We start from the raw sequence: 16,737 nt of genomic DNA, 5'->3' as shown, positions 1-16,737 counted from the left end.
GGAACCAGCTTCCAGTTTGGATTAAGGAGACAGATACTATCTCTACGTTTAAGATTAGGCTTCAAATTTTCCTTTTTCCAAAAGCATATAGTTGCTGGATCAGATGACCCTGAATCCTCCCTTAGTTATGATGCAATGGGTGTAGGCTGCTGGGGGATTCCCATGATGCACTGGGTGTTTCTTCTTCACTCACTTTGTGTCAATAGACCTCGCTGCACTGAATCATACTTGTTATTAATCTCTGGCTCTCTTCCACAGCATGTCTTTTTCTTTGTCTCTCTTGTCTCACCCCAATCAGTCGTGGCAGATGGCCGCTCCTCCCTGGACAGGGTTCTCCTGTTAAAAGGAAGTTTTTCCTCTCCAAGTGCTTGATCATAGGGGGTCATATGATTGTTGGGTTTTTCTCTTTATGTATTATTGTAGGGTCTACCTTTAAATATAAAGCACATAGAGTTGGCCTTTGTTGCAATTTAGCACTGTATAAATAAAACTGAATTGAATTGAACTGAAGTGAATTGAAGTGAATTGAATTGAATTGAAGTTAACTATAAGAAATGCAAAAAGGTGTGATAAAGAAATGGATGCCGAAGAAATACAGCAAACCATAACAACAATGCTCAGTGGGTAGTGGATCTAAGAGCAGACCACAGCAGCTTCCCTTAACAGGATCCAGTAACCATTATAGTGGCAGACTAAGAAAGAAAGGATATCAAACATGAAGAGGAGGACATCACCAGGCCCTGAAATGGTTCAGAGCTACTGAAGAGACCAGTACCATGCAACCGCTAGACAATAACCTGCCTCAGTACCATAGGGAAGCTCCTGGCAGGCATCATAGTGGCCAGAATGAACAGGCGCAAGGCTCAATACATGTCCAGGGCACAGAAAAGAATTGCCAGGAACACTAGAGGGGCAAAACACCAGCTACTGGTAGATAGTGCAGTCACCCAAGACTGTAAGATCAGACTGACCAACCTGTGCACTGCCTGGATTGAGTACTGTACAAGAAAAGCCTCGTTTGGAGAGGCCATGGAAAAAGAATTTTGGACTGCCTCGAAGAGATTCTGGCAAACCGTCAGGCGTCTCAGGAGGGGAAAGCGGTGCTCTACCTGCACTGTGTATAGTGCTAGCGGAGCGCTGCTGACGTCGACTGAGAAAATTGTCAGGCGGTGGAAGGAATACTTTGAGGACCTCCTTAATCCCACTGACACGTCTTCCGAGGAGGAAGCAGAGTCTGGGGATGAGGGGAATGACCCACCAATTTCCGGGGGCGAGGTCACTGAGGCAGTTAAACAACTCCTTGGTGGCAGAGCCCCTGGTGTTGATGAGGTCCGCCCCGAGTTCCTGAAGGCTCTGGACGTTGTAGGGCTGTCCTGGTTGACACGCCTCTGCAATGTTGCGTGGAGATCAGGGGCAGTACCCCTGGACTGGCAGACCGGGGTGGTGGTCCCCATCTTTAAGAAAGGGGACCGGAGGGTGTGTTCCAACTACAGGGGGATCATACTCCTCAGCCTCCCTGGGAAAGTCTATGCCAGGGTGCTGGAAAGGAGCGTTTGTCCGCTAGTCGAACCTCGAATCTAGTTTAGTTTCAGTCATAATTTGGGAACCTAAATTCTTTTAGTTTTAGTAAACTAAATACCCTAAGATTATCGTAGATTAAATCTAAAGTTGTTTCAGTTAACTAAAATATATAAAAGGTTTAGAGATCATTTTTGATTGGATCACTTCCACTATAAAGAAAGCAGTGAAATGCTTCCATAACACAGATGTAGACTAGTTGGGCAAACACCCATGTATCCTAAAATATTCTTCAGAGAATAGACCTGGTCCAGCGTTCCATGACCAGGACAAAAACTGCATTGCTTTTCCTGTATCTGGGTTCAACTAACAGACCAAGTCTCTATTACAGCACCCTGCCATATATTTTCCGAGGGAGGCTGAGGAGCGTGATTGCCCTATAGTTGGATCATACCCTTTGGTCCCCCTTCTTAAAGTTGGGAACTACCGGTAATAACGGTATATGGTATTAACCAATTTATGTGTGTTATCTGGCTTCATGGATAGATAAAGTTGGGTGTCATCTACAGTACATAGCAATGAATGTATATGGGTTTAGGGTATATGTTGTAATAATATATAATGTTGGATTGGACCTAGCACAGAACCTTGTAGAACTCCATTATTAACCTTCTTGTGTGAAGAGGCAGACCGTTCTCATTCCCGATGCATAACATACCCATGATTTGTCACGTCCCGAGGTGTCCCATAGGAAAGCAAAAGGTACCCTTGCATGTACCTATGATATGCGCCGGATTGTGGATGGAATCGGGCTAATTTAGTGACTTCAGGGAATAGAATGATGCTCCCGGTGGTAATACACAGAGGTGGGACCAAGTCATTGTTTTGCAAGTCTCAAGTAAGTCTCAAGTCTTTATCCTCAAGTCTCAAGTCAAGTCTCAAGTAATGTCAGGCAAGTCAGAGTCGAGTCTCAAGTCACTGGTGTAAAAGTCCGAGTCAAGTCACAAGTCTGAAACTTTGAATTTCAAGTCCTTTCGAGTCTTTAAAAAAAAAAAAGAAAAAATAATGTTGCAGTTATGCTAAATGTAAATATTAGACCATGTAATTTTAAAATCTGTGTTTTTCTCAACACATGACAAAATAGTGAACTTAGAAAATATACACAAATTGTGAAATTGCACCTCTTTAAAATGCAGCTCAATTAAACCTAGCTCCAAGAATAATTTTCACCGACAGTTCTGAGATAAGCTGCATGTTATTCTTGGATGCGGTTGTAGGACCAGCTTTAAAATCGCATGACAAAAATATCATACACATTAAAAAAAACTGTATCACCAACGTAGCCTGGACAACATTTGCTAGTTAGATGAAGTCAGCTATCTCATCTTAGCATATTTATATGCATATTTATAATCATACGGTTCTTGGAGTGAGTGCATACACTCATGAAGTTTAGTAACTTCAGGTCACTGCAACAAGCCCAGGTACAGTTTACTGACGGATGGGTGCAGGACCTTGAAATGCACCGTGTAGAAAGTAAAGACCATCGTACGTATCATAAGTTTACCAGTCTCACAAATTGTCGTCATAAATACACATTCCTTAACCGTTTATTAATAGGACCTTTGAGCTCAACGGTAATTAATTAGTAGTGGAAATAATTTCTGGTACCCATCACAGAAATGTAGCAGTGACAATAATATTGTATGCTGTAATCGTACTGGGCAATTAGTGATACAAAACAACTGTTTTATCCTGTGAATAAAAGTATATGTTTTTGTCAATGTACCATAATAACAGAAGCGAAACGCAATATTGTGTCAGGACAATTCACTATTTATGCACAATAAATAAAGGAGCATAGCGCGACAATTTCTGTTCAGCGCCAGACTTGCTTGTAACCTATATCACTAATTATGTTATGAAAATGACGTATTAACTACTAAAAAACACTGACCTTCGTGTAAATGCTTGGAGCAGACTAACCTGTGAGCTGGAGGGTTCTGGGACGTTATATTTGATCTTTGAATGGCTGCGATCCAGGCCATCCGTCGCGTCTTTGTTACTTCGGAAACATGGCTTGAACAATTTCTCTTCAACGACGTAATCCGATAACAACCGATCTCTTTACCCGTCAGCTTCTCGTGGCTGTCATGCGACCGGCTATTGCAGTTAATAATACAACGGCTTCTTGACATTTTTGTGTTTCTTTTTATCGCTGTATAACTGATTTCAATTGAAAGCCTGCGTGCGCTAGTACCGCTTGCCACGAGTTCCCAGAATCCTTTGCGGTTCTACCCGTGAATGACGTCACATTTTCAATCTCTATATAATATGCATGTTAAATTTTATATTTGGGGTAAAATATCAAGTCTTTTCAAGTAAACCGGTTCAAGTCCAATTCAAGTCCCAAGTCATTGGTGTAAAAGTCCAAGTCAAGTCACAAGCCTTAGAACATTTTTTCAAGTCAAGTCTAAAGTCATAAAATTAATGACTCGAGTCTGACTCGAGTCCAAGTCATGTGACTCGAGTCCACACCTCTGGTAATACACGTTCCAGCTGTGTATTCCAGCCCCAACCGTAAATCTTATTCCTTACCATAGCCTTATCTCTAACCTTAAACTGTCATGGTCCTGGGCCGTGTTGGCCCAGTATTCTTAGTTCTCTTGTATTTTTGTATTCAGTTCCCTGTTTAGACAGCTATCCTACACCAGACTCACCCACACACTGCTACCAGCATTGTAGCCCCCCAGAACTGTTTTAACCAGCCTGTACACTCTGGGGTTTTCCAGTCTGAACTCAGCCACACACCACCACCATCATCAGCCAAACCATCTGAGACTGAGTGTTCTGTAACTGATGCTCCTTCTAGTAACTGTTTCATGTGCCAACCCGTTCTGTCTTTTGACATGTCCAGTGGTGCCCAGTCAGGTCCACAACCAGTGTTTAATCATTCAGTTTCTCGAGTGAGTGATCAAGCGTTAAAGAGTTGCTTGATCAGGTCAAGTTTTGTGACCCACGGCAACGCATGCTTGATCCTGTTCGCTACTCCTCTGAACCTGTTGCTGTGAAAACTGTTGTGGGTGTTACTTCGTCCCTGGACTGTGTGGCTCCCCATCCAGTTCGATCTGAGTCAGCCTGCCGAGTTGGTTCACCTATGGACTATATGAAAATTGACTTTGTTTCTCAACCTGTGTTTGTCCTTCCAGCCTCGATTCTGAAAAGAACTGTCTCTGGCGTTCTTCCTTCTCTGACCTGTGTTAGACAGCACACCGTTCCTCAAGAGACAGTTGTTGATGTTGTCTGTTTTGAAACTGCTTCGGTGACTGTCCCTGAGCTAACCTCCTCCAGGACTGCTAGCGCTAACCTGGAGAGTGTTATAGCAGTGGATTTCCTAGGACCTGCTTGCTTTAAACCTAGATCTCCTAAAACTGAGTTTGGCGTCAATAACTTGGTTTTCCCAGTGTCTGTTGCTGCTCCTGAACTCTGCTCTCAAACTCCAGTTCCTGTAACCAGGGCAGCGCGGGCCCAGCTTTCCCTTGCTCCCGTATCAGTTCCTCGGGAGAGGGTGGCTGAGGTCCAGCCGGTCCCTGCTTCTATCCCCAGCCTGGCAGAGGCTCCGTTCATCCCGGCACCCGTACCTGCTCCTCGGGTGGGGTTGATGGACACCCAGCCGTCGCCTGTGCCTGTTCCGGTTCCCCGGGTGAGGTCAGCTGTGACCCTGCCGACTACTGCACCCGTCTCAGTTACTCGGGTGGGAGCGACAGAGGTCCAGCTAGCTCCTGCACCTACACCGGCCCCCAGGGTAAAGGCAGCCAGAGCCCAGCTCGTCCCTGCACCCATATCTGTTCCTCGGGTGGGGATGACTAGTGTTCGGCCAGGCCTAGCACCTGTTCCTGTTCCCAGAAGGAGAGCAGCTAAGAGTCAGACACCTGCTCAACCACAAGCGCAACTACCACTACAACTGGCATTTCTGTCCATAACGCAGTCAGTAGCTCAGTTATTAGCACAGTTTCTTATTTTGTCACCAGTTCAGTCTCTAGCACAGTTATCAGCTCCATTATCAGCTCAGTCATTAACTCTGTTACTAGCTCAGTTAGTAGTTCAGCAACTCGTTCAGTCACCGCCATCCTCTGCTGGAGGCTCTTGTGAGCTCACTCAGCCAGTTGAGGACAGCGTCGTGCTAACAAAGCTTGGACGGACTGTTTGTCCTGCACAGCCCCAGCGGTTGCATCCCAAGCCGACTGCGTGCCCTGTGCAGCTACAGTTAGCGTCCCCTCAGGCAGAAATCTCTGCACCTGCTGGCTCTGCTTCTGTTCCCGCTGGGGGTTCAGGAGAACCTCTCCAGCACCTCGTCTCCGCTGGTGGTTCAGGAGGACCCCTCCAGCAGCTCCTCATCTCCGCTGGGGGTTCAAGGGAACCTCTCCAGCACCTCGTCTCCGCTGGCGGCTCTGCTCAGCCCGGCCAGCACCTCCTCGTCTCCGCTGGGGGTTCAGGGGAACCTCTCCAGCCGCTCCTCGTCTCCGCTGGGGGTTCAGGGGAACCTCTCCGAGGGGCCCGTTCAGCCACCAGCTGCTCCCCCAGCAGCCTCGTCCTCGTTTGCAGTGGACGTGTCTTCATCCACGCTAGCTGCGGCCTCCGTGTCTCCGTCCACGTCGCCGTCTGGTCCAGCCTCCGCCTCTGCCACACCTGGTCCAGCTCCAGCCTGTGCTTCGCCTGGTCCGGCCTCAGTCTCAGCTCCTGCTTCACCGTCGCCTGGTCCAGCTTCGACTCCGGCTTCAGCCTCATCTTCGCCTGGCCCAGCCTCAGAGTCTTCGTCCTCGTCTGGCCCAGCCTCAGAGTCTTCGTCCTCGTCTGGCCCAGCTTCGACTTTGGCTTCTGCTCCTCCTGGTCCAGCTTCAGCTTGTGCCTCGTCTGGTCCTGCCTCGTCTGGTCCTGTGCCCACCGGGCCATGGCCAGCACGCCTAACACTGGAGAGCCGCCGCTGCCTTCCGTGCGGCCGGCCTCCTGAACTGCTCCGTCATCTCCTTCGCCGCCGCCGCTGCCTTCCGCGCGGCTGGCCTCCTGAACTGCTCAGTCCCCTTCGCCGCCGCCGCCGCTGCCTTCCGCGCGGCCGGCCTCCTGAACTGCTCAGTCTCCTTCGCCGCCGCCGCTGCCTTCCGCGCAGCCGGCCTCCTGAACTGCTCCGTCGTCTCCTTCGTCGCCGCCGTTGCCTTGCGCACGGCCGGCCCCCTGGACTGTTTCCACGTCGTCGCCGTTGCCTTGCGCACGGCTGGCCCCCTGAACTGTTTCCACGTCGTCGCCGTTGCCTTGTGCACGGCCGGCCCCCTGAACTGAGCTGTGCTTTCCTTTTTGTTTTCTGTTCCGCGTCTGCGTCTCCCTCAGTTCTGTGTCGTAGTCTCCCTCTTAGCTGCGTGGATTTCCCTGTGTCTCTCTGCAAGTGTTAGTTATTGTTCCCGGTTTAGGTTTTGTATTTCTTGTGATCTGCCTTCCAGCATTAAAGCTGTGATTTTGAGTTTATCCCCTGAGTCCGTGAGTTTGCATTTTGGGTCCTCATCCTGCCTGCCACACAGCTATCATGACATAAACACAGTCTTAATCGTATTAGATAGTGTTTTCCAAAGTGATTAATGATGAGAAAGTAAAACGAAATGTACATGTGTAGATTAATTCCAAACGGTACTCGTGTTTCCTGACATTTCCGTACACATAACATAGAGACGTTTTGGGTAGCCAGAAGTGTAACATACCGACAATTTGTCACATGGCGTAATATGTTACACTTTGGGATGAGAACGTGTTGAAAGAGGACTCCCCATTTACATGAACAAACTGGAGTCACTTAGACATGATTTGTCTGTGTTGGTTCTAACCCTATTGAGGGACAACTCCCACAAGGGTTTAAATACCTGGGATTCTCCACCATTTGGTGTTAGAGCTGAAGAAGCTTCTAGGATGAGAGGTGAAATGTGTTAGATTTGTATTGTTGATTGTCATTTATGCTTAGAAATATTTACTTATATATGCTTAGAGTTTTGTGATTAGTTGTAGATTGGTAGAGGTTTTGATCCTTGATAGTCTGCAAACTTTGTGTGTATTAGACAGCACTTTGGGAGCATGAGAGGTCATACCGTGTCTTATTGTTTTATGGTAGGATTAACGTAGTTGCGTCTGTTCTAGTCTAAGTGCTCTTTGTTTAGATGAACTGCAGGACTTCCTCACCGTGTTATCTAGGATGAACCATCCAGGGTGAGGGGGAGGCTACCCTCTTCCTGACCAAGGATGTTTGACCCTTTGATCAGCAGTCCACACACACACACACACACACACACACACACACACACACACACACACACACACACACACACACAGGCAAGGTACTCTTTGTGTGTATGTAGACGTCATATGTTAATGAACTTATGCATATTCATGTAACCTCAATAAAAGAACAGTGGTACGGGAGAACGGACGAGAGCAACTGGGGTCAAGCGAAGGAACGGTGCCTGTCCGGTTCTCTCCCGTGCACGAGAAACATGAAGAAGCTTGCCTACTTGTGTCTTGCTTTGCAGTGTAATTATATTGCCTTCAACGTTCCAGCGGATGGGTTCAAGCTACAAACCTATCATAAATTGGTCCTTTGAGAGCCGGAGCCCTGGAATCGCATTCACCGAGGGGAGGAGGGACACGCTGAAAGACTGACGTCAGCCAGGAAGTTCCTGTGGATTCGCTGTCTGTCTTTTCTCCTCGATGAATGGCGATCGGCGGGATTCGATGCTGATATTACACGCTAAGCAACGCCAAGTAAGTTTAAGTCTTTGCCACTGTGTGCGGCAGAGCACGCGGTCACTGTGTGAGACTGCGTTGTTAGTCTTTGCCACTGTGTGCGGCGGAGCACGCGGTCACTGTGTGAGACTGCGTTGTAAGTCTTTGCCACTGTGTGCGGCAGAGCATGCGGTCACTGTGTGAGACTGCGTTGAGACAATAGGCCTAATTTTTGTTGGTTGTGAGTGAGGATATTTGTTGTTGTTGTTGTTGTGTGAGTGTGTACGGAGTAGAACACGTGGTCTGTGACACCGACTGCTGTTGTTATCATGGTTTCCTAAGCAGCCAGGAGTGTGTGGACAGGGCCAGCCCACATCAGTAGCACTTGAGATATGCTCTGGTGGATGGCTTTCCCCCCACCCCTTGCTGACACAAAATGTTAACTCTTTAGCTTGCCCTGATCGACAACAGCCTGTGTGCCAGACCATAGATTTAATTGAGGTGGATAGTTGTTAAAAGTAATCTACATTAAGCTTGTGGTTGCTCAAATTTTGTAAAATGACATATGAGGTGAAGTGATATAGATAAATATTTAAACTAATGAAGTGCATATAGGCACTTGACCTGTGTGAAAGACTTATTATGAGCCATTGTTGAGATATACAGCACACCTGTGAAGACAACTAATATGCTGAACCCTGTATGAAACATCTAATAGTACATGATGGAGAAGCTGTATTGAATATGAAAGTGTAAGACTTTGCCGCTGTGGGCAGAGCATGCAACTACTGTGTGATGTTGCGTTGCGTTTTTTTTTTTTTTTTCTTTTTCTTCTGAGCTGATGAGCAAGCTACACATTATCAGATCAAGAGCTGTCTGAGAACTACTCAAAGAGAGGGGAACAGAGCTCTGATAACTGTGATAACTGGAGTGTGCAGCGTTCCCGTGAGCAGTTTTCCTGCACCTTGACTCGTGTGTGTGTAGCATCAGCATCATGTTTTTGTTTATTTGCCTTTATTTGCCTTGTTTGTTTGCCTTTATGGTGCCTTCAACACCATTCTTCCCTCGGTTCTAAAGGACAAGCTGGTGAACTCTGGAGTGGACCATCACCTCACTACCTGGATCCTGGACTACCTCACCGACCGACCACAGTATGTGAGGACTCAGGGCTGTGTGTCGGACAGGGTCGTCTGCAGTACGGGGGCCCCACAGGGAACGGTTCTGGCTCCGTTCCTCTTCACCATCTACACTGCAGACTTCTCCCACAATTCCACCCAGTGCTTCCTGCAGAAGTTCTCTGATGACTCTGCAATAGTCGGCCTCATCACTGATGGGGACGACAAGGAGTACAGAGGTCTGACCCAAGACTTTGTGGACTGGTGCCAGCTGAACTACCTCCAGATCAACGCCAGTAAAACCAAGGAACTGGTGGTAGACTTCCGCAGGCACAAGCATTCTCCACTGCAACCACTGAACATCCAAGGTATGGACATTGAGGCTGTGGACAGCTACAGGTACCTTGGTGTTCATCTGAACAATAGACTGGACTGGACTCATAACTCAGACGCCCTCTACAGGAAAGGGCAGAGCAGGCTGTACCTGCTGCGGAGACTCAGGTCGTTTGGAGTGGAGGGCCCACTCCTGAAGACCTTCTATGACTCTGTTGTGGCTTCTGCTATCTTTTATGGTGTGGTCTGCTGGGGCGGCAGCATCTCTGCTGGGGACAGGAAGAGACTGAACAGGGTGATCCGAAGGGCCAGCTCTGTTCTAGGATGCCCTCTGGACCCAGTGGAGGTGGTGAGTGACAGGAGAACGGCGGCTAAGCTGTCATCCCTGTTGGACAACATCTCCCACCCCATGCAGCAGACTGTGACAGCACTGAGCAGCTCCTTCAGTGGGAGACTGCGGCACCCACGGTGTGGGACGGAGAGATTTCGCAGGTCTTTCCTCCCCACTGCTGTCAGACTCCATAATAAAGACTTTAACTGATCAAGCACACACATCCATACATATGCAATAATACTAAGTGCAATAATCCTTTCTGTCATCGTTGTATTTTTACTCAGTTGTATATAGTATTTGTATTTGTATTCTATTTTTATCTTATTGTATATTTATTTTATTGTATTCTACTGTATATAGTATTTTATTCTATTCTGTACAGTTGTGTACTGTATTTATTCTTATTGTATTCTAATTTTTGCCTCATAACTTTTGCACTGTCCACTTCCTGCTGTGACAAAACAAATTTCCCACGTGTGGGACTAATAAAGGTTATCTTATCTTATCTTATTTGTTTTGTTGGGTTAAAAATAATTGAATAAACTGGTGATTATATTTATGGATCACCATGGTATCATCAGCCATGTGATTTATTTATGCAGATGAAAAAGAGGAAGAATTTATATTGTAGATGAAAAATAAATCATAGGGAAAAGGTTTTGTGTTGATCAGCCAAAAACAACCACGATTTTATTTTTTGCTTTTAAGAAAGGATTGTTCACAAAAACAGAGAGAGAGATGTGTGTTGATTAAGCAGTGATGATAATAATGAACATGTCTTAGTTTGTCACTTTCAGGTGAAAAGCAGACCTGAATCAATTTTCCACATGCAGCAGTCGGAAGAAAGTTATACTTTAACATCATTGGAAACATGCAGGCCAAGTTTCTGGCTAACTTATTTACAGTGCCATGTGTTTCTCAACCTCACAAGCGAGCTCACTCCTCCCTGAAGATAAGGAATGCAGCTCCAAAGCAATAACATGATAAAGAGACAGCAGCAAGTCCTGAGCACAAAAAGTCCCAGCAAAGCAGCAGCAATGTGGATAAACAGCAGCAGCAGAAGAAAGCAAACCCATCTTCCTGTCTGATTGGATGAATTCCACGGAGGGGCGAGCAAGATGGCGGTGGCAGCATGTTGAAATGCTCAGAAAGGACTGAGTGACTCGGGCAAGCCACATGCGGCTAGCATGCTGGCTAGCGACATGAAAGAAATGGACCCTTCATGATGCGTTCAACGTGCCAGTGCTGTGGTGGGAAAGGCTCCATCATAAACACGCCCTGCGCCCTGTGCAGAGGTTCAGGCCAAGAAGAAGAAGACGATGACTTCCAAGCCCAAGAAGGTCGGCCTCAGCGTGGGCGAGCTGATTGTGAAAGCCGTGGCCGCTTCCAAGGAGCGCAACGGCCTGTCCATGGCCGCTCTCAAGAAGGCTCTGGCTGCCGGAGGCTACGATGTGGACAAGAACAAGGCCCGTGTCAAGACCGCCATCAAGAGCCTGGTGGCAAAGGGCACTCTGGTGCAGACCAAGGGCACCGGGGCCTCCGGATCCTTCAAGATGAACAAGGCTACTGAGAGCAAAGCCAAGAAGCCCGCCGCGGCCAAAGCCAAGAAACCGGCAGCAGCTGCTAAGAAGTCGCCCAAGAAGGCAGCGGCAGCACTTCAGCCACTAGCACAAAGTCAACCGCATCAGAGGAGGGACAGGACAAAGCTGAAGGAGAAACTGCCTGCTATTGGACTATTGAAGTGGCAGAGGACAATAGTGAGAGTGGTGAGAACACAAATTTTGTTATTAAATGTGGGAAATCAAAATTTGGGTTAGCAAACCTGGGGAAAACAAAACTGACTGCTTAAGTTGGAAAATTGTGAAGGAGTCTGAAACACTGCGAAAATAGAAATATATACAGAATCACAACACACAAGCAGAACATGCATTAACCCTACTAACACAAACACAAGAGAGCTTATGAAGATTAGACAACATCTTAAGCGTGAGTCTGTTTATCATCTTGTCCAAGTCACCCCGTGTGATGCAAAGACCAGTGGACTCACAGCACATTAGTTAAGAAATGATTAAATAATAGCAGAGAAGTGTGTAGGAAAGGCAGCTGTAAGAACATGCTCTGCTGGATATGCAGCTCCACAGACATGCATTAGACCTGCCTAATAACACAAACACCCATGCAATGAAAATTAGCTTGTTATCTTTCATCAGTGTTAAAATAGTGTCAATTTAGCAGACACTTGTTATCAAATGCTGAATTTATCCAATGCAAAAAATTGACTCTCTAGGTTGCAGGACAACAGTTTAACTTTTGTGGGGAAAAAAGATCCTGGTTTGACCAACCAGAGATCAGACAATAAATTTATTTGTTGATATAGTAAATTGGGAGAAGCTTCCTGCTTGATTGAGCAGCACAAGTAATTTACTGTATGAGGGAAATTGTCTTTTGTGATACTATTTTGAACATGCATTTCTGTTGCCCTGTCAACTTAGTGGGTTAATAGCCGATATGCAAATTATTTGATTGGTTTTTAGATTAATGAAAGGTGACTGAATTCTAGCACGAGTGAATGGGATGTGTTGGAGTTTGTTAGAGTGGAGACTCTAAAACACTGAGTTTCCTGTTTTGATGTGCGAGTGAATCCTGTATTTAGATACACAACTCTGAATACGTCAGAACAAACGTCTTTTGTGAAGTGCATGACAGCATGTCACATGTTTTATGATGAAGGGAAAAAGGAAAAATTGAATAAAATAGATCTGTGGCTTAAATGAGTGAAGAGCACAGACCTGGTGATTAAACTCATAGCTAATATGACATTAGGGTTATGTTGTGTGTTGTGCAGTTGATGGTTGGTTTGGAGTGAATCTAGCTGATAATTCTTCTCCTGTTGTGAAGTTGATGAGGAGTTTGTGTCATGACTTAACAAGGCCTTTTTATTTTGATACTTTCACAGTGCACTGAAAGTTTGGTTTGATAATCTCTGTTATTTTTTATTTTTCATTTTTGAACAAGCACTGATTTTTGCTTGTGAATTTCTTTTCTTTGAGCAGATCTGCAAGTCGGGAATTAAAAGCGTTACACGTCGTCAAGAAAATTGTTGCAAGTGAGTTTCTCTACATTTAAAATGGGCTCAGGAGAAAGCCACTTATTTGGGACAATTAGGAAATGAGAGTCCCCCCCAAAAAGGATTCAATATTTGCATGAGTAACCCACATTTTTGTTGTACATGTACAATGACAATATAGGGCTATTCTATTCTATTTCTGAAGTTTAACCATTTGGTGTGTGTTCTTTGGCTTCACAGATAGGTAGAGTTGGGTGTGATCTGCATAGCAGCGAAAATGTATGCTATGCCTTCTGATGATACTGCCTAAGGGAAGCATAATGTAAACAGAATTGGTCCTAGCACCCTGTGGAACTCTGTGGAAGAGGACTCTCCATTTACATGAACAAATTAGAGTCTATTAGATAGATATGATACAAATCACTGCATTGCAGCACCTGTAATACCTACATCATGCTCTAATCGCTCTAATAGGATATTATGGTCGACAGTATCGAACACTGCATTGAGGTCTAGCAGGACAAGCACAGAGATGAGTCCATTGTCAGAGGCCATAAGAAGGTCATTTGGAACCTTCACTAAAGCTGTTTCTGTACTGTGATGGGCTCTGAAACTCTTCGAATAAGCCATTCCTTTGCAGATGACCTGTTAGCTGTTTGACAACTGCTCGTTCAAGAATTTTTGGAATGAAAGGAAGGTTAGAGATTGGCCTTACTTAAAGGGTCAAATGATGCCTTTTAAAGTAATGGTTTATTTACTACCGGCTTGAAGGCCTGTGGTACATAGGAAATTATAAGAGAGAGGTTGATCATATTCAAGACTGAATCATTAACTAATGGTATTACTTCTTTTAGCAGTCTGTTCTACAAGACTTCCTTCGGTTATGACCTGCTCTCAGTAACAAGGTCTACAGATGTCTTTAATTTCTTAGCAAGTTTAGTCAAATGTTTTAATGTAAGCATCCTGTCCTATTATCACACGTGAAGCTGAAGCATCACTGACCTCCACATGACCTCTCCTGAAGAGTCTGTCTTGTGGTTTAGAGGTCAGATCTCACATTGACTGATCACTGGGTGAATGTGGTGAAAAACCATTGACCAGGCATGTCATCTCTGACCTCACTTATTGGTTCGCAGGGTTTGTTTTTTTTCTTTAAGTAAAAAGTGACCATATTTAAGTAAGAATGTTAAGCTGGTAGGGATTCCTGAAAACTGATTGGATAAACATACTCACCTAAGAGGCCTAGTATTTACATAAGGGCTGAGTTATTTTTTTTAAAAAGAGCTCTGCCACCTTGAGTACCATCATCAGTCAATACGATCATTCCTGGAATCCTGGCTGACAAACTGCAACAAAGACTCCACTTCCTTAGGACGCTGAGGAAAAACCATCTGGATAAGAACCTAATGGTAGCTTTTTACCACAGCACCACAGAGAGTGTCCTCACCTACTGAATCACAGTTTCGTATGTTAATTGCTTGGTAGCGAACAAGAAGAACCTGCAGAGAGTCATTAAGACAGCACAAAAGATCATCAGTTGTCCCTTACCCTCTCTAGAGGACATAGCCAGCACTTGGTGTTTCAGGAGAGCTATAAAGGAATGTTTATCTCGTCTTGTAACAAGTTAACTATTTTAACTACATGTGCATGGACCTGTACAAAGGGTCCATGTACAGGAAACAAAAATCTGGATTTCCCAGAAGGTTATGATCATGTCACCCTTACAGTAAATTAATAAAGAAGCCTAACATTGTGTTGCATATCAGCACATTTTTCCATCATGAATGAACAGTGTGGACATAAAAACATAAGCAGGTGAATGAAGCTGAAAATCTGAAGAAGAAACATTTGAAGTCAGATGTCATGTTACAGACATAAAACTGGAGGGTTTGCCCAACCGTAGCTCAAGGTTCGAGCAGAAGGTTTTTTGTTTTTTTAAATGTGAAACAAAAATGCCCTCCAGATCAAGATCAGCCAGACCCTGCAGGAACTGGAAATCCTTCTACCCTTTCCAATCTTAGAAGAGGTTTACAAGTTTGTGGACAAGGCTCAGCAGGCCCAACACTGTAAAGGAAAAGAAAGACAACGCAGGAAATTTCACACCTTGCTTTCAAAAACACACACTCCTCAGTCTGAACCTACACAACCCAGAGAAGAAAACACACCTGAAGTCAGTCAGGAGAAATGGGTTAAGAACTTTTCAGACAGGATTCTCACTGAACCTGAAAAGAGAGTATTAGCCAAAGGACTCAATTTTGCCATTTCTCCACAACAGTTGCCCATATTGGACCTCATCACAGCCACAGAATCTGCCATACGGATTAACAAATTATCACAGACAGAAGCAGAGCAAATCAGGATGAAAGTCTCAGCCACGCTCTCCAGTCCCTCCATCCAACCTCACAATACAGGAAAAGAAGGTCGTCGCTTCCCTGAGCAAAGACCACAACATCACTGTTTTACCAGCTGATAAGGGAAGATGCACCGTGGTCCTAAACACTACAGATTACCATACAAAGATCACTACTCTCCTCAGTGACAACAATACCTACGAAGCCCTAAAGCGAGACCCCACAAGCAGCTACAAAAAGAAAGTTATAGCTTGCCTTCAAGACTTTGAAAAGGACAAAATTATTGACCGCCTTACATATCACCGCCTTTACCCAGGGGATGCCATACCCTGCATCTATGGACTTCCTAAAATCCACAAGGAAGCTGTCCCACTCAGACCCATAGTCAGTAGCATAAACTCAGCCACTTATAACATTGCTAAACACCTTGCTACCATCCTTGCTCCTCTCGTGGGGAACACCCCACACCACATCAAGAACTCCACCGACTTCACCGACAAGGTCCAGAAACTTACCCTGGATCCAGATGAAACCATGGTGTCCTTTGATGTAGTCTCTCTCTTCACTTGCATACCCACCACGGAGGCCGTGGAGACTGTCAGAAAACGACTACAAGAAGACAGCTCCTTGGAGGACAGGACCAACTTCACACCCGATCAGATCTGCACACTGTTAGACCTCTGCCTCACCACTACATATTTCAAGTACAACGAAGGGGCTCCCCCGTGTCACCTATTGTAGCCAACCTTTACATGGAGGAAGTGGAAAGGAAGGCTCTTGGCTCTTTCAAAGGAAGAGTACCCAGCCACTGGTACAGATATGTGGATGACACCTGGGTCAAAATCAAGACACAAGAAGTGGAATCCTTCACTGCGCACATTAACGCTGTGGATAAAAACATCAAGTTCACCAGGGAAGACACAAAGGACAACTGTTTGCCTTTCCTGGACTGCGCTGTGCACATTGAAGAGAACGGCAAACTCAACATCGAAGTTTACCGGAAACCCACACACACGGACCAGTACCTCCTCTTTGACTCCCATCACCCTTTGGAACACAAACTTGGAGTAATTAGGACCCTACACCACCAGGCAGAACATGTTCCCTCTAAGCCTGAAGGAAAAAAGAAGGAACACACACATGTAAAGGAAGCACTCAAAACGTGCGGCTATCCTAAATGGGCGTTCTTAAAGTCAGCAAAGAGGCACAGAAAAGAAGACCAGACACCAGCGAGGGAGGATAAGAAGGACAGACGCA

At 45.6% G+C, this 16,737-nt stretch overlaps 1 pseudogene; it reads left to right on the top strand.

The window, feature by feature from the left end:
- Positions 1-10,601: 10,601 nt before the first annotated feature.
- LOC146652908 (histone H1 pseudogene) lies at positions 10,602-11,884 on the top strand (annotated as a pseudogene).
- The last annotated feature ends 4,853 nt before the right edge of the window (positions 11,885-16,737 follow it).

Source organism: Rhamphochromis longiceps, linkage group LG15 (genome assembly GCF_057381845.1).
Source record: "Rhamphochromis longiceps isolate RC_006_pf linkage group LG15, R_longiceps_female_GT1.1, whole genome shotgun sequence".
NCBI lineage: Eukaryota > Metazoa > Chordata > Actinopteri > Cichliformes > Cichlidae > Rhamphochromis > Rhamphochromis longiceps.
This window is presented reverse-complemented; position numbering and strand designations above follow the sequence as displayed.